We start from the raw sequence: 4,015 nt of genomic DNA, 5'->3' as shown, positions 1-4,015 counted from the left end.
CCCTGACCTGTACACGGGGTGTCGCAGAAAAACGACGCGCGGATTAGAAACGGTGAGAAATGAATGGAAACGGGACCTCCCCGGGATTCTCTCTCGCCTTCTCGTCGTCGTCGAATTTTGTTCGGCGGTCAAACCTGAAATTTGCGCGCGACTTTGTTAGAAATCAATTTACGGTTTCACCCCCCCCCCCCCCAATTGAAATCTCCACTTCCAGTGGCGGGAATGAAAGTATTTTACGAGAGGACTTTTCGAGTCGACTTGTAGCGCGCCTGTCCTCTATTTCTATAACTGTCGGCGAAGGACGCGCGGCTTCGCGACACGATCGATTTCTAGATCCTTGATGGAGATGGATTTATTTACGGTTTGGACGTTTAACGACCTATTATCCCCACTGTGGACGCTGAATCACCCGCGCGCCGTGTAAAATCCGCCGAGGTACGTATCGGGCAAACGACCTTGCTACCTTTCCCTTTGCGATTCGCAACGAAATGTGTATTGACCCACCGCAATTTGCAATTTAAATGATCGGGGGCTTCGCTAATATATGTATTGCGCAGTTTGAATTGATTCGGTGTGAAAGAGACTTAATAAAAAAAAAAAAAACGTCGATCGAGCGGTAAGGTGTAGTTATCTTTTTGCTTCTTCGCGCACTTTTTCATAAGCAATTGAAGTCATAATCGCGTGCTTGTGTATTTCACGCGTTGTAAAATGCCCTAGTAGCACAGTGCGTTGGCTAAACATTGGCTAAGCATTGGTCCAATGTTGATTAGATTAGAACCGATATTGTCCAACGAAAAGCCAAATATTGGCCATGGAATAAATGTAAATATTACACGATAATAATTATATAATATTGGAAGTGCACTGGCCAACATTTAACAATGCAGTAACAGTCTTGGTCTAATATTGATACAATATTAAACCAATATTGCTACATAAGAGAAGACGTCCATCTTACAATATTGGACCAATACTAGATTATTTCCCCATATTGTGCTATTAGGATAGTAGCACAGTGCGTTGGCTAAACATTGATCCAATGTTGATTATATATTAGAGATGCATTGGCCCCGATATTGTCCAACGTAAAGCCAATATTGACCATGGAATAAATGTAAATATTGCACGCTAATAATTATATAATATTAGATTTATATTGGAAGTGCACTGGCCAATATTTAACAATGCAATGACAATATTGGTCTAATATTGCATCAATATTGGACCAACGTTGCTAAATAAGAGAAGGCGTCCGTCTTATAATATTGGACCAACGTTGGGAATACTAGATTTACATTATTTCCCAATATATTCTGCTACTAGGGTAGTAGCGCAATTAGCTGAATGCATTAGCTGAACATTGATCCAATGTTGGTCATATTAGAGCTGCATTGATCGATATTGTCCAACAAAAAGCCAATATTGACCATGGAATAAATATAAATATTGCGCGCTAATAATTATATAATATTAGATTTATATTGGAAGTGCACTGGCCAATATTTAACAATGCAATAACAATATTGGTCTAATATTGCATCAATATTAGGCCAATGTCGCTAAATAAGAAAAGGCGTCCGTCTTACAATATTGGACCAATATTGGGGATATTAGATTTACACTATTTCTCAATATTGCGCCAATGTGCTACTGGGGTATCATTGAAAAGAATTAGAATAAGATTAAGGTTAGAAGCATAAGAATGAAGTAGAAGAATTACTCTAGTAGCACAGCGCTCTGGCTAAACATTGGCCCAATAAAACCAAATATTGTGCCGATGTTAACCGATGTTTGGTCAGTGCACTGTGCTACCCTCACGAAAAAGTAATGAAATAATTACTAGAAAATTACTGTACGTCAGTAATTGAACCATTAGAAATTACTAATGGTAATTTTCTAGAAATTATTTCGTTGCTTCTCCGTAATTAGTCTTCTCATGTTACACTTGTACATTAACGAAAAGTAGAGCAAGAAGGTTGCCACACAAATGTCTCGAGTAAAGTGTCTAAATGCTAATAATTGTAGTTCTAATGCCAGGTACCTTTTGAATCGCAGTTTGAATCACGCAAGGCGGGATTTCGGCAGACGAGGCACAGGTAAAGATCTACAGGCGACACGTATGTACAAAAACATCGCATTTATTCTCTGTCCTCTTAATTATGTGTATATATATGTATATATAACGTATATTTACTTAACGTTACTCCGTCGAAGACGAACTCATAGCCGATCAGAGCGAACAGAATGTATCACGGTCTCGGTTGGGAAGAGGACAACGCACGGGGTCGTACAACCGGATTTACGGCGCTCGCGCTCTTCTTTCTAATCAACTAATTAACGCAGAGTTACGGACGACAATCGATCCGTGTATCGGTCGGCTGCGAGCGGTCCCGTCCGCGAACAGGATGAGACTGGCGCGCGCGGCTCGTCGCCGCTGCGCTTATTATCTCTCGACGAGCGCGATCGCACACAACCAGTAACACCGGTCCGATAAAATTGCATTCCCCGCTCGCGATGCACCGTCCGCAGCGATCGAAACCGCTCCGGCGCGTGTCTATACAGCGATAGGACGCTCGTTCGCTATTCATTTTATGCGGGCGCTTCCTGCCTATCGAGCCTAGATCAGTTTTGTCGATTTCGCCCTTTTGAATTTCGCAAGACCGTAGAAAAATGGAAATTCGACGCGTGCATAAATTTCTATCGCGTCCGACGCGAGAGGATTGGGCATCGTTCGTGATTACTGGGCCGATTACTCGTCGACTTTTTCTTTATAATTGTAGGCTTATTTATCTTTTATATTCTCGATTATTAATATTACTTATTGTATAAAATATATCCGAAATAATGAAAGAGAACACGGCAACATTTCCGTCGACCTCATGGCTTATTTAATACTCATTCGTGTTTGATTTTATTTTTTTTTCACTCTATTTCCGCTAATTTTACATGTCGTATAATTAAAGTTACACAGCTGAATGGTAAATTGATTGTACTTGTTCAAGTAAATCAAGTCGTGACCATTAGAAATTAATAAACGTACGAGGACGCAGTTAATATTATTCCTTTCTTTCGAGCGGAAAACGATCACTTTCGGAGCATCCGGTATTATTATTTTATTCGCAGCGATGCATTGTGTGCGCGCCGATGCTTCGTAAGGCGTTTCGAAAGTGAACAGCCGATTGCATACGCGTCATTTTCTTTTATCGTCTCTTTCGCATTCCTCACCTCGTAATATACTCGGCTGTACATCGAAAGGAAATAAAATATATCGTAAATTTAATGGCCTCCCTTGTGTTTTCAGCGTCGTTGCGTGCCCAGGCGCTGGGAATCGTTTAAGGACCACTTGTCGTGACCTGTGTCTCTCAAGCTTGGATTATACCGACACTTCTGGGAAAACGTGAGCCGCGGTCATTACATCAATCCCTATTCACCTGCGTGGAAGAGACCGAGTCACCTGATCGAAATAATTCAAATAATCGCACGATGCAGTTAGATAATGGCAGAGATTTTAAGCGGCCGAGTGCAACGCGTCAATTTGGAAAATGCGTCTCGTCGCCGCGGACGAATTTCGTCCTACCGACGACTTTCTCAGCGAAAGCCCGCGAACGTACTTTGCCGTCGACAGATTCAATTAATTTTCCCTTTTCCTTTTTTCAAATGATTTATTGTCAGTGATCGGTAGCACTCGTGCTACACACGCAATTGTAAAAATTGCGACGCATTTACAGTGAGAGAGTGTGCACATTAACGGTGTATTGAATCCGTGCAATCAAAGCGACGGTATTTCCCGTCTAGACTCTGCGGTCGGAAAATATTGCACTAATCAGTTCTAAAAATAATCCGCGAAGCCGTCGTCTCGGACGAACAAAGTGGGATGTTTCATGTCTCTTCCGTATACAGGGTGCTACGCAAGACTTTGACTTCCGGTCATGGGAAGGTAGAGGGGACTAAGACAAACAGAAAAGTATTGTACTATTTTGCGCTTGGACGAATAGTTATCGAGATACGAAATTTT

At 41.6% G+C, this 4,015-nt stretch overlaps 1 long non-coding RNA gene across 1 annotated transcript; it reads right to left on the bottom strand.

Annotated features, from left to right (window-relative positions):
- Window positions 1–6: 6 nt before the first annotated feature.
- Window positions 7–3,934, bottom strand: LOC105569594. The gene is made up of 3 exons (XR_001009520.1): window positions 2,195–3,934; window positions 2,042–2,104; window positions 7–134 (listed from the first exon to the last, which is right to left on the bottom strand). It is a non-coding gene; the product is annotated as an uncharacterized LOC105569594 (long non-coding RNA).
- Between the last annotated feature and the right edge of the window lie 81 nt (window positions 3,935–4,015).

This window comes from Vollenhovia emeryi, unplaced genomic scaffold, assembly GCF_000949405.1.
Source record: "Vollenhovia emeryi isolate VEMERY1.0 unplaced genomic scaffold, V.emery_V1.0 DF942235.1, whole genome shotgun sequence".
Taxonomy (NCBI): domain Eukaryota; kingdom Metazoa; phylum Arthropoda; class Insecta; order Hymenoptera; family Formicidae; genus Vollenhovia; species Vollenhovia emeryi.
Note: the sequence above shows the minus strand (reverse complement) of the source record. Positions and strands in the feature narration are given on the sequence as shown.